The 13,084-nt window shown below is 48.2% G+C and overlaps 1 pseudogene across 1 annotated transcript in view; it reads left to right on the forward strand.

Annotated features, from left to right (window-relative positions):
• The first annotated feature begins 5,646 nt into the window (after positions 1 to 5,646).
• The window catches only part of LOC307176842 (cilia- and flagella-associated protein 337-like), a 46,952-nt pseudogene continuing 39,514 nt past the window's right edge, over positions 5,647 to 13,084 (forward strand). The window contains exon 1 of the transcript in view: positions 5,647 to 5,830. The product of the transcript in view is annotated as a cilia- and flagella-associated protein 337-like (transcript). The remainder of the gene's footprint in view (positions 5,831 to 13,084) is intronic.

Raw genomic sequence — 13,084 nt, forward strand, 5'->3', positions numbered from 1 at the left:
AGAAACAAATACAGAGTAGTTAGCACAGGGCAATTTGGAGGTATGTGGGCTTTGGAGTCAAATTTCCTGGGTTCAAATCCCAGATGCAGTTTGGGGCAAATTCACCTTCTGCACCTCAGTTTTCTCATCTGCAAAACTGGGTGGACATTTATTTACCTATTGGAGTTAGTTTTAGTAGAGATTGAATCAATTTTGTACACTGTAGGAATTCAACAAACCCTACTAATGGTAGTTCAAGGATGCACAGTCTTGACTATAAATGCTAGAGGAATTCAGAGGGAATGAAGAACATTTTGGACTGGGAGAGACAAGGCAATCAATGGATGGGCGAGATCCTGAAGGAAATATAAACTCTGGGTAGAGGAAGAGATCTGATATGAGCAAGACATAGAGACAGGGGCAGATCAGGAGGCGGGGCAGCTGGGCGGACTGGAGGGAAGAGCTCCCACTTTGCGGTGTAGGGGTGGAAATGTTCAATGAACGAGGAGCCCCACTGATGGAGAATCTTGAAATCAAGCTAAAGGGTTTTTACCTAATCTAATTGGTAACGGGGAACCATCGTGATTTCTTTAGCAGGAAAGTGGCAGAGGGAGAGCCGTGGGTTAGAAAGACTTACCTGGTGCCAGGGAATAGGGTGGTTAAGTGGAGAAGCCGGGGCTGGGAGGCAGGGTCCAAGCCCCGCACTGTTCCAGGCCCGATGGATGAGGGGTTAAGTGGAGGTGGCCCCAGGATGGATGGGGTAGAATAAGGCTGGTACTCCCTTCCCCACAAGACTGCCTGATGCCTAGGTAAACATTGGGAGGGAGGGAGGGAGGGAAGGAGGGGGCGAGGGGGAAGGAGAGTGCAAGAAAACCGTTTTTATGGAGCACTCTTTATGAGCCGGGCTTCCTCAGCCCTTCTCATTTCATCCAGACCCAACTGTAGGTCCTCAAGATGCCAAGAGACTAGCAGGCCCCAGGGGCTACGGAGCCTCTCAGAAGGGGAGCTGTGTTCCAGCCCGATGGGCTAATCGGTGTGGCTTATACATGTGGAGGATGTGACGTCCTACACATGCAGGGTCGTGTGGGAAACTGCAATCCCAGCTCGGGATTCAGGGCAGAGCTGCAGTCGTGGGCGCCACTAGCTCAGGGAAGACAGCTCAGCTATGATACTACAGGAGCATGAGAGAAAGAGAGAGCGTGTGTTTTGGAAGAAAAGAGCAGAGGGCTAAGACCCCCACCTTAGAGGCACGAGGAAGGAGCTGAGAGGGGCAAGGAACCAGAAGAAGCCATGGGAGGAGACGTGTCCTGGAGGAAAGAGCTCATTAGTAGCTGAACACCCAGGGAACTCGGGGACGATGAGAGACTGAGACAACTGCATTTGATGTATTAGAAATGGAGCCTGTAGCGAGAAAAATGTCAGTGGAGGAACAGGGAGACAAGCCAGATTGCAGGGCTCTGAGGAGGGAACGTGAGGGAAGAAAATGACACATTGACTAGGAGAGATGTGGAAAGAGGGCAAGAGTATACCGCGATTTCTTGAAATAAAATGAGTTTCTAAATGGTACTGTAATCGCAGGAAAAAGTGACAGAACCCAGTGACACTAATGTAATTCTCATTAATAGACTATGCACTGGAAAAATATTACAAAAGACACATGACGCAGAATTTTGGGTGTATGTCATACTAAGGTTAAAAAAAACAACACGCTGAGATGCCTTTTGTATCCAGCAAGAAAATGACATGACCTACTGTGAACTCCACAGACTGTGAACTCAGCTAAGACCATAGCTCGATCCAGCACTGATCCACCTGAGCTCAGAGACCGCGTGAAATGTAGCAAGCCCAGAGCTTATACCACTTAAGACTTCTGTTACCTTGGGCATGCCACTCAAGCTCTTTCTGCCTCAGTCTTCTCATCTGTAAAATGGAAATAATAAAATCGCCTACCCCAGAGGATTCTTGTGAACATTTAATGAGATAAGGCATGCAAAGCAGCTCATTAGAGCAGTGCCTGGCACTTATTCAAGGAGATATTTCATCATGGGACACCATCCACAAACTAGCAGTGTTGATTTCATATGAGAGACAGCAAGCTCTGCTATTCTACACGCCTGCTGTTATGCAAGTGTCTTTCTCTGTGTCAAATGCTGTTCCAAGTGCAGGCCGCTGGGAGAAGTGTCCCGGAGTGATCAAGGTCCTCCAAGTGCATGGTCACATGCAATACGGAGCTCCCTGTGACCTCGGTCTGAGCATTTGGACAGGGCGGCCTGTCCAAGCTCATGTTCCACTCAAGGTTACGGCAGCTCCACTTGCTGGATATGAAGGCCCAGCTGTTTGGCGAGAAACAGAGACACCTGAAAACTATCTACTCCCTTTTAAATGGAAAATGATTGCTTGTTGTTTCTGCCGAGGGAACACAAGCATTTAGTGTGCAGGAAATAAATGGAATGTGTTGGCTTTTTACTTCTGAAGGGAATTTATTTTTCTTTTCTTTTTTAAACTGTGTTGCAGGGATGTGTGAACATTCTGTTTTTGGCTTCTGTCGGTGAACTATTAAGGTAAATATTGAAGTTTAAGTCTAATTTCTAAATGAAGGAGAATAGCACTTTTTTTTTTTAAAGCAAGGACATAATCTCTTTATGTAACTGTTGCCATGGGGTAAAAGAATAAACCCAGAAAATGCTCTTACATTAGCTTAGGGGTTGGCTTTGCTTTCTCTTCTTCTTTCTAATTTTCCCATTCCCACCCCCTGCTGTACTCATTTGCCTGCTCTGCTCTGATGTTCCCCTCTCCTGGATACCACTACGGACCTCCAAAGTTGGTACATTTATTCATTCATTCAAGAAACGTTTTCTGAGGATGGATCAGATCATTCTGCTGTGTTCAGAGGATAGAGCAGTGAAACCAATACTAGTCACAGAAAGTCAGGATGGACATTGCAACTAAACATAAAATCTTCAGAGTATCGGATAAAACATCATCCGCCTGTGTCAGTCAGGGTGGACACGCTGCTGTAACAAACAAGCCCCTACATTCAGTGGCTTCTCACATTAGAAATGTATTTCCGGCTCATGTAACAGCACTGCCTGTACTTGTGGGTGGCTTCCATGTGGTGATGCAGGGACCCAGGCTTCCCTTGGGCCTTGGACCCTCTGCACCCAGGCAGCATTTGAGGAAGAGGTTGGGTCCCGTGGGGGATGGTTTGGGCTATGCCCGGAAGTGCTGTGGATCGCTTCTGCCCAGATTCCCAAAATCAGGCACGTGCCACCCCGATTGCCGTGGAGGTCAGGAAGGGTGAACAAGCACAGAGGGAGATGGGTTTGGTGAGGCGTCAGCCTGTCATTGCCAAGTAGCCTGAGAAGGAGGTACCAAGAAAACAACACACCGTATGTCTCCTGGAACATTTCTGCTGCTGGCAGCGAATCCCCTGTCACCAGGGATTTCTCTCTTCCCATCACCTCTCCCTTTGCCTCTCTTTCTGCCCCTCTTTGCCACTGGCGGGCCCGCTGAGTCCATCTCCTCGCAGCCTCTGGTAGAGGTCATATTTGCCTGGCTACAAACGTCACGTTGGGAATGTGTCCTTCCCTCCATCCCAGCTTTTCAAATCCCTCTCCCACCTTCAGCGCTCAGATCAAACCCCGCCTCTTCCACGAGGCCTCCCCGATTGCCGCACAAAGCCCTCCCTCTGCAACATCATCACCTGTCCCTGACCTGGGCCTTTCTTCTTCACCTCCTCATTGGGAGCTTTTATAGATACGCCTCATCTTTCCAACAGACTTAACGCCACTAGAGAGGATAGCACCTGCCACCCAGCAGGAGCTCAAGACATGGTTGCGAGAGAGGAGAGTGAGGTGATGGGACACAGCAGTCCGAGCTCTGTCCTCCGAGGCTTGGCTGTAGTGAGACCCCACGGCTGCCCCCGTGTCCTCATCCATAACCCAGAGACAGTAATGTCTGCACCACCTTTCCTCCCAGAGGGGCTCTGAGGTTCGGATGAGGTCGTTCAGGTGTATCCAGAAGGAGGGCAAGGAAGGTTAGTCCCCAGGTGATCTGACCGAGAGGCAAATGCGAAGTGTCCTGGGGGGAGGGGCGGGCTCAGGTGGGTCCCAGCACCTGCCAGGGAGCAACAAACCCCATGTGTGAGTGAGACAAAGAGGTGAAGGGGTGGCCGTCTGTGGGACTTCTGGGAAACAGGTGTACTCTGACGTCAGTGGGAAGGGCTAAGGCTGGAAGGAACACCCCGGCTTCTGGCACTGAAGTTAGCAACGCAACAGCTTTTGCAAACAAAAGAAAGAGTCGGACACCCTAAAGACGAGCACAGGTGCGCCCAGGACCCAGACTTAAGGAAACCCGGTCACGCTCCCCTGCCAGTTTCGCCTCTGCCCCAGCCTCTGGCTCCCCTCTGGGATGTCACTCAACCTAAAGGGCGGCTCCAGGCTCGGGCAGGGAAGGGCCTGCTGAGTCCCATGCTGACCCAGCATCTGTGAGATGTGGGGCGGAGGGAGCTGCGGAGGAGAGAGGCCTTCCCCCGCTTGAAAACGTGGGAGCAAACGCAAGCGGCAGCCCAGACTTCCAGAAAAGGCTTAGAGTTAACGCTGAGCCCAACACCACGGCTTAAATGTAAATCCCACCCCGCCCCCCATGGCCTCACGATGAGGCGACATGGATTCCTCTGAATGGATGTAACACTGGTTGATTTTAAACTTCTGGGGTAACGAGAAAACCACAGTCTCTACAGAACATTTCATTTCTGCTTAAGCAGAAGCCAAGTGGATTGAAATCCAAGCATCTTTGCTCTTTTGCTCATTTTTGGAAACTGCCAGAAAGAGAGGTGCCGGACGTGCCTCCTCTTGACCCCCCCCCCCCACCACCAGTTAGTCCTAGAGACGACAAGTGTGAGCTGTGGTCAGTGGAGAATCCCAGGTGTGTGGGTGAGACCCCTGGATGGGGTGAGACCTCACGGCCATGTCCACACAGGCAGCAGTCAGCAAGACCTGGCCAGCTCCCGCTTAAGGGAGGTCACACACCCCACTCCCTCTCAGGGGATGTCACACCCCACGTCCCTCTCTGGGGGAGGTCACACACCAGGGCCCCTAAACCTGAGGTCCTTCTCAGAGGGAAGGTCACACCCCGGTTCCTTTTAGGGGGAAGGTCTCACCCCAGGTCTCCCTCAGGGGAGGTCACACCCCGGGTTCCGCTCGGGGAGGGCATATCCCGGGTTCATCTCAGGGGGAGGTCACAACTCAGGTCCCTCTCAGGAGTGAGGTCGCACCCCAGGTCCCTCTCAGGAATGTCACAGCCCAGGTCCCTCTCAGGGGAAGGTCGCACACCACACCCTCCATCGCTCAGGGAAGACGTCACTCCGGGTCACTGTGCTGTCACTCTTCGTGACTGTGGGCCCTCAGTAGATAGCTGTCTTCGGCCTGTCACAGCGACACTGGGGACACAGAAGCACGGAGGTGAGGGCCGTCCTGGTGAAGCATGCAGAGGCCACCTCACTTTCAGGTGTGGTGAATCCTGACACACGAGCCGCAGCGCAGGCACACGGAGATCTGCGGAGGCTCCCAGACACCAGCAAGCCCTCCGCCGACACTCGGCACAGACGCCCCAGAGACACCCCCCAAGATTCCCACGGGTAAACGTGCAGACACTCGTGAATGCGCCATGGTCCTCCACACCTGCAGAGACATCTTCACGTTCACCCCGCAGACGCCCTACAGATACTGTCTCACGCTCACGCACGCCACGCCTTCCCCACTGTCGCCACACAGGCGCTTTACAGACACCCACACATCCTCCACAGACACCTCAAAGTATACCCCAAGCCCCCTGCGACAGCGCTCCACAGGTCTCCCCCAGATTCCCACACTGGTCTCCCAATTGCATCCCACCGTCTCCCAACGCAGACACTCACAGACGCCCTAGAAAGTGTTCCCCGCCTCGCTGTGCACTGCGCAGGCCCAGCACTGTCACCTCCAGCACAGTCACACGCCAGGGGCACACACAGTGCCCCCCGACCCCGCGCACGTGGGCAGCCACACACTCAGGCCCTGTGCACACGCACGCACAGAGCCGTGTCCACACCCAGACACAACTCAGACACCCAAGCGTGTCCGCCCCCTCCCTGAGCTACGGCACCATCCCCTCAGACAGGCTCTCAGCCAGACCTCACAGACCTCGCAGAAACACCCCGTCAGACACGTGAACGTGGAAGCTCACAGGCCCAACAAACGCAGACGAAGACACAGACGCCTGAGCTTCATTTCTTCCATTTGTCATTTCAAGCAGTCTTCCGGCTGTCATCTTGAAAATCACTAACAGTCCTTTAAAAGCTGTTTAAAGACAACTGAGAATATGGTGCGACGCTCTCTGGTCCTGGGGAAGGGGACAGAAATCCGCTGAAATGAGATCAAATGGTGCCCGTGAGAGTGTCAGCCAGGGGACACCTCCCACCACGCCCTCCAAGAGTGGCCTGCAGAGCCCGCAGACCCAGGGGTGGCTTCTGGGACACGCTGGCCCCTTTGTCCCCCAGTGTCCTTGTCAGGAAACAGTCTGTTCTGACCCCTTTCTCGTGGGAGGCTTCATCCTGCCCTCAGAGACAGCCTTTCCTCCCATACAGCCCTGCAGCTGGTCTCCACACAATACAAAAGTAGAAGAAAAAAGAGGTGATGCTCTAAAAAAAATCCTCAAATTCTCTTAGAAAATAGGTGCTTCCAAAGAGGGGTAAATTGTGCCTGTTAGAAGCAGGAGGGGAGAGACAAGGAGATCAAAAAGAAAACCAAGAGGAGGGATAAAGGGACTAGAAGGCAAGAAATAGCCCAGACCAGCTGGTGGCCATCTGGGAGCTGCAGAGAAAAGGAAGAACAAAGTTGCTGAGTTTCTAGCAAGTGGGTACAGTTTATCATGAGAGGACATTACTGCTTTGAGGAAGTGGAAAGAAGCCAGGGCCGTTAAAAAAAAAAAAAAAATCGAGTGGTTTCCCTAAGGATTGGATTGCAGTGAGTTTGCTCCGGTCTGAAGTAAACTAGTTAAGGACATTATCATCTGGGGAAAAGTTAGGAGGTTAGGAGGCATCCGAGATGTAGTGATATAGAGACTACATCTCTGGATGTCAATGTAAAAGTGGACAGTGGAGGGCTTCCCTGGTGGGGCAGCGGTTGAGAGTCCGCCTGCCAATGCAGGGGACACGGGTTCGTGCCCCGGTCTGGGAAGATCCCACATGCCGCGGAGCGGCTGGGCCCATGAGCCATGGCTGCTGAGCCTGCGCGTCCGGAGCCTGTGCTCCGCAACGGGAGAGGCCACAGCAGTGAGAGGCCCGCGTACCGCAAAAAAAAAAAAAAAAAAAAAAAAAGGAGAGTGGAGAAAAGGGAAAGATATCTGGATATACCTCATACAGATGTTTTTTTAAACCTCAAGTAAGACCATAAGGAAGGCCAATGACTATAGGATAAGCAGTAAATTATTGTAACCAACTGTTTTGATTTCGGTAAAAATTTGAGGTACATTGAATGTGTTTGCATAGGGGCTGTCCATAGATGGGAAATAAATAAATTATAAAATCAATATGTACTGTGCAATACAGAAAGACTCGCCCCACAGAGAACTGAAGGAAAGTGTGTCTGAAACTAAGCTCTTTGTGTCTTTGGCATCCACCAAAAATTAGCCGTCCTCTCTCCTCCTCCGGAGTGGAAGGCACTCCACTAAGTGGTGATGGCATCACTTAGCTCCCACATCCAAATAATTGGTCACCATGTCCTGACAACTCTGTCCCTTTAATAACTCTAACCTGGACCCTCCTTTCTCTCCCCATGGCCACTGCCCCATTCAACCCGTCATCATCATCACAGCAAACTCCTAACCGGCCTCCCCGGCCCTAATATCGAATCCCTGCACAGCGACCTCCACATTTTCATAGGGTGGTTTTGTAAAAAAAAAAAAAAAAAAGATCTAATTTCTCTTCATTCAGTATTTGCTCTAGGTGCTGGGATACATTGGTGAACAAAGCAATGATATCTGCCCGTACAGAGTTAGAGTTTAATGGGAGGAGAAGGACAATAAACATCATGTTTTGTATGATATCTTGGAAGGTGATAAGTGCTGTGGAAAAGAGGAAAAAGACAAGCAGGGTACAGGGTATCAAGAGTGCCGAGTGTGTGTGTGTGTGTGTGTGTCTTTAAGTGGTGTGGCCAGGATAGGCCACAGTGAGAGGCTGGCATTTGCTCAGAGCAGGGGATGGAATGAACTCCATGAATATCTGGGGGAAGCACATTCCCTGTAGACACACTAGCCAGAGACATGCCCTAAGGTGGAATGTACCTGGAGGGCTCTAGGAAGGGCAAGGGCCATGTGGCTGGAGCAGAACAGACACAGGGTGAGAATGAAAGGGGGGTGAGGTCAGAGAGCTAAGGGAGGTTGGTCACATGGGCCTTGTAGCAAGTGGACCCACTGCAGCGTTTTAAGCAGTGGGTGACCTGCTCTGACTTCCATATTGAACAGTCACTCCGGTGATGATGGTGACCAGGGGTAGCAGAAGAGATTGTGAGAGACCGTGATGTGTCTGTCCGGCTCAGAATCCTGCAGTGACTCCCCTTTGCTTTCAGATAAAATCTAAACTCTTCTGTGTGACCCACGAAACACTTCAGGATGAGGACCCTGCCTCTTTTTCCAGATTTCTCTCTTCCTGGCACTTTCACACCCCCAAGCCCTGCCATGTTCTGAAGCAGATGGGCTTCTAACAGGCATCCTCATCTCTCATGGTGCCATGCATTTGTGTAGGTTTTCCTGCCTGAACACAGTGCCCTTCTGGGCCTTCACTAAGCATTTCTCCTCAGGGAAGCCTTTCTCTCTTCCTGGAACCACGCATCCCCAAAGCAGTCCGTGCGTAGTTCAAATATTGGGGCTATAGCCCTGAGTCAGAATGTCCTGTCCCCAACCTGTCTCTGTCACCAGACTGGGAAATCCTAGAGGACTGAAATAGAGCTCTTATTTCTGAGTCCCTAGTAGACATGGATGAGGGATGGATGGATGGATGGATGCTGGCTCTTTCATCAGATCTTGAATTCTAGGGATTTCGTTTTTAGTTTAAAATTAGTTAAGCGTTAGAAATGCTTAAAAACTGTCTATAAGCCATTAACTTCTCCATCGTGGAGGAGATGGCTGAAGGAGTGTGCTCAGGTAACTACTTGTGAGCACGTGTATATATCAACCGCACCTGATGGCTGTGTGGCTGGAAAGTTGAATATAAGAAAAATTTGTATAATTGGCACTAATTTGCCCATTGACCAAATATAATTTCATACAGGCTTTATTTTCTTGTCATGCTGTTCAATTAGCAGTAAGCTCACGCTGTAACTTTAAGTTCCTTAATACTCATCTTTCCCTGCCAGCCACTGTCAGATATGTCATTTGGCTACAGATGATTGAGTTCTGTTTGGCAGAATACTGAGGAGAACCCTTTCAGGACATGAGAGTCTTTCCACAATACAGAAGCATCTCTCAGTGCCTCTTGTTTTCTAGCGTTGTCACCATCCAGTTTCGGTTGGCTTTAGGGTCTCCTTTTTTTATCTTGAGAAACGCTGGAACATGCAGACCATATGTGTTTGACCAGAAATGGATTTCGTCCCCACCTCTTGTTGTTTTAGGGAGGCCTAGGAGGCAGTTCCCTGACAATGACTAAAGACTGACTTCTTATCACCTATAACCTTTTGATGACAGAACCAGAAGATGCAAGCTTTCCCCCAGGTGTCACTTCTTCACCAAGGCCATTCCTCCACAAAGTACAGAGGAAGCGGTACGGAAAATGAAACAAAAACAAAAGCACATTTTCTCAGAGATCTCTGGATATGAACGTTACTCCAAGCCTGGAATAAGCATAATGTAATCAGAGTTTTAAATGAGTGAGAAAGTCCCAGGTAGGCATCTTATCTAACTTGTGAGCACCCCAGTAGAAGCAGAAGCCTCTCTGCCACATCCCTGAGAAGCAGACATTCCAAACTGGCTCAGGCCTCCCAGGAAAAGGGAGCCCCTACCTCACAAAGGCAGCCCTTAAAGACGTGGATTATTTCCAAATATCAGAACACAGTCCCTTAGGTGATTCCAAAGAGGCGTTCCACACTTCCAGGAAACAGAGCAGACTGAATTCTTGCATCTACTTTTATTCCCTCCTAAATAACACTCGTCTAAACAACAGGAAAGGGATTTTTTTTTCCCTTGAAGGTACAGCCCCACGAGGATGGGGTGAATGAGAGGAGACAGCAGCAATAAAATTTAGAGACTTAGGAAGCCCAAAAAAACTGAATCCTTGGATCAGCTGTGGGAAAAGCTGAGTCAACATATTTCATAAAACAGAACCCACATCCTCACCCGCCCAGGCCCAAGAACTGACAGCACTGCCTCCTAGATTGCTGACAGCCGTACTTTCCCCTTCTAGGCAGAAAACGACGACACAATACCTTTATTCTCTTTGGAGAGAAGAGATGAAATCCATTAAATACGAAGATGCCACTACAGAGGAAAATCCAGAGAAGAAAAGAATTCTTGGATATTAAAATCGTGATTTTAAAAATTTAACTTAATAGAATGGTTGGAAGATAATATTCTCCCAGAAAGTAGAATAAAAGGACCAAAAAATGTGAAATAAAAAAGATAAGAAAACCACAGGACCAATCTGGGAAGTACAGTATCCAAATACTAAACGTACAAAAAGAGAAAAGAGAGGGCAGAAAATAATCCAATAAATAGTTTGAGAATAGTTTCCAAAACATTGAGAGCAAAGAGAAGATTCTAGAAATGTCCAGAGGAGGAAAAAATCAGTTCACCATGCATAGGATCAGGACTCAGTAATGGATTTGGACTCCACCACAGCAGCACTGGGAGCTAGAACGCAATGGAGCAATCCCTTCAAAAATGTAAAGGAAAATTGTCTCCAGTGTTGAATTTTATACCCAGATAAACTATTATTGAAATTTGGGGGTAGAATAAAGTCATTTTCAAAGATGCAAAGTTTCAAAAATGTACTTCCCGTATATGTATCCTTCTCAGGAAACCACTGAAGGATTTTCTCTATAAAATGAGGGGGGAAACTGAAAAAAAGAAGAACCAGGATACAAGAAAACAGGAGATGCAAATGGCAGAAGGAGAAGCAGAGGAGCGAATGGCAGCCTCAGGATGATGGTGAAGGAAGGACCTGAAGGGCAGCAGAATATATCACCCCAAAATATGCCTTTTTGCCATAAGGATTATATCAGGTTGATTATTTTTAAGAAACAGCAGACACAGGAGAAGCTCTGAAAGCCAAGTAGAAGTTACCCTTTTGTAAGAGCATTTTACATTTATAAGGGAAATCTTCATTTGTAGGGGTATCTCCTTCTCTGTACTGGCAAGGGGAAGATGACTCTAAGACCCTAGAAATACTCACCAGGAGGAAGCGATGATTTAAACCTACGTAATGACCTTGCCCTTGTTTACTGTTCTTTGCCTGATCATCTCCCATCACTGGCTCCTCCACCCACATCTTCTTTTGTCTTTAGCTGAAGACGGTATTTAAGGTGATGACTTGGGCCATCTGGGGTAAAATTTACTCAGTTTTTCTGGGTGTCTCCCATGTATACGGGAGGTATGCATGTTATTAAATTTGTCTGGTTTTCTTCTGTTAATCTGCCTTTTATTGTGGTAGGGAGGGTGGGGTCTCAGCTAAGAACCTAGATGGACCTAGGAAAAATGATTTTTCCTCTCCCGCAGACCCAAGATGGCAACTGTGTACCAGGCATAGGGCGGCCAGGGCCCTTCAGAAGGCATAACCATTGGAATGAGTATCTGGTGGAGCCGACTATCTTGAGAGGAGATTGACATGGTTGGTAAATATGAGCGCTAAGTACTCAGAAGTCTAAGCAAATGAAAGTCCAGAGTCCAAAGATCATACCCCTAACTGAAAAACCAAGAAGAAGCAGTGCAAACGTGCTATTTAGAGACATGGAATAGATACCAAATAATCATCTAAAAGAAGGAAACGTGGAGGCCTTCAGGGATAGAAAGGAAGAAAGGGGTCCAGCTTCTTGCAGAACTGTTTGACTCTTCAAGCAACTGCATGTATTCTTAGATTAAAATAAAAATAAATTTTAAAAAAAGGAAAAGAAAAACAAGCAAAACTTCCAAAAAAAATTCCAGATTTTCAACTATTTGAAGATGACTATTAAGTTTTCCCTTCTCCCAGGTAAACTGTTCTAGTTTTCTTAACTGTCCTTCATCCGACCTCATTTCAAGATATCTTGTCATCCTGGCATCTCTTCTGGACAATGTCCCAAGTGCTCAGAACTGAGTACCACAAGGTATCACACAGCCCACCAATGCTTGACCCACTGGCATATTACAATACCTCCCACTTTAAAGCCATGTATTCCTCATCCTTTCCTTATAAATTAATATTCTGAACCTAAATCCAGGGCTTTCATTCTTACTAAACTTCATTTCATTGATTTTTTTTCATCCTTATCGTATTTGGTTAAAATAATTTTAAATTCTGATAATACCATACAGGAGATTAGCTCTGTCTCTCTCTCAGCTTTGGGTCGTCAATAAATTTAACAGTATTTCTGTGTATTTATCCAAGTCTTGGAGGAGATCATTGAACTAGTCACAGTGAGAAGAGAGTCCTGAGTTACTAAACTTTCCCCTGGGTGGGATTCACCTGGCATCACGCACTTTGCTTTGAGTAGAGGTATTCATTCATTTGCTCGAAGATGTAATACAAGGACACTTTGGGGAGAGGAATGGAAAAGAAAAGGTACTGGTAATAATTCTAGGAATTATTCCTTCTAAAGGGTCACAGCAAGACAAATTCACAGTACCCTTCAGCTGCATCTGAGTGAAAGAGAATGAATTTTTCGGAGTTTTGCCCTATAATGGAAAGCCACATACACACACAGAATTGAGTGGAACAATTTCTCTGTGCATTTGCTAGAAGATAGAGTCCCATGTAGCATAAGCCTTCCATAGCCATGGAGCCAGGAGGCTGTGCCCTTGTGAGGTATGGAAAGGTACCATACTTCACCACCTCTCAGGGGTCCCTGGATGGGGGCAGCAGATTTGAGGTTCCAGTTGCAAT

The sequence above is a fragment of the Stenella coeruleoalba genome (assembly GCF_951394435.1).
Source record: "Stenella coeruleoalba genome assembly, chromosome: 18".
In the NCBI taxonomy this organism is placed as follows: Eukaryota; Metazoa; Chordata; class Mammalia; order Artiodactyla; family Delphinidae; genus Stenella; species Stenella coeruleoalba.